The following is a 319-nucleotide window of genomic DNA, read 5'->3' on the forward strand; positions in this document are numbered from 1 at the left end:
TCCATCCTCTCAAACTTCACTTATTTGGTTATTAGATAATTATACGTACGCAGAAGACGTTAAAGTTGATCTCCTCTCTGATAATTATGTAAATGACGCGGGAGTTCGGGCCGAGACGTAGTTGGTCGGCTGTGCAAACTTGGCGCCGAAGTTCGTAATTAGTGAAGGTAGTTGCTACTGAGGAGCTTGCTGCGATTATCAGGCAAAGAGGGTATGTCGGCGGCATCGTGCATGGCAAGTGGGCATGACGTTGCGCTCCTGTCATGTGGGGGCTCGCCTTGCCAAGCCTGGTCTCCCCGCCCCTCGCCCCCTCTCTCTT

This window comes from Penaeus monodon, chromosome 15 (genome assembly GCF_015228065.2).
Source record: "Penaeus monodon isolate SGIC_2016 chromosome 15, NSTDA_Pmon_1, whole genome shotgun sequence".
Taxonomy (NCBI): Eukaryota; Metazoa; Arthropoda; class Malacostraca; order Decapoda; family Penaeidae; genus Penaeus; species Penaeus monodon.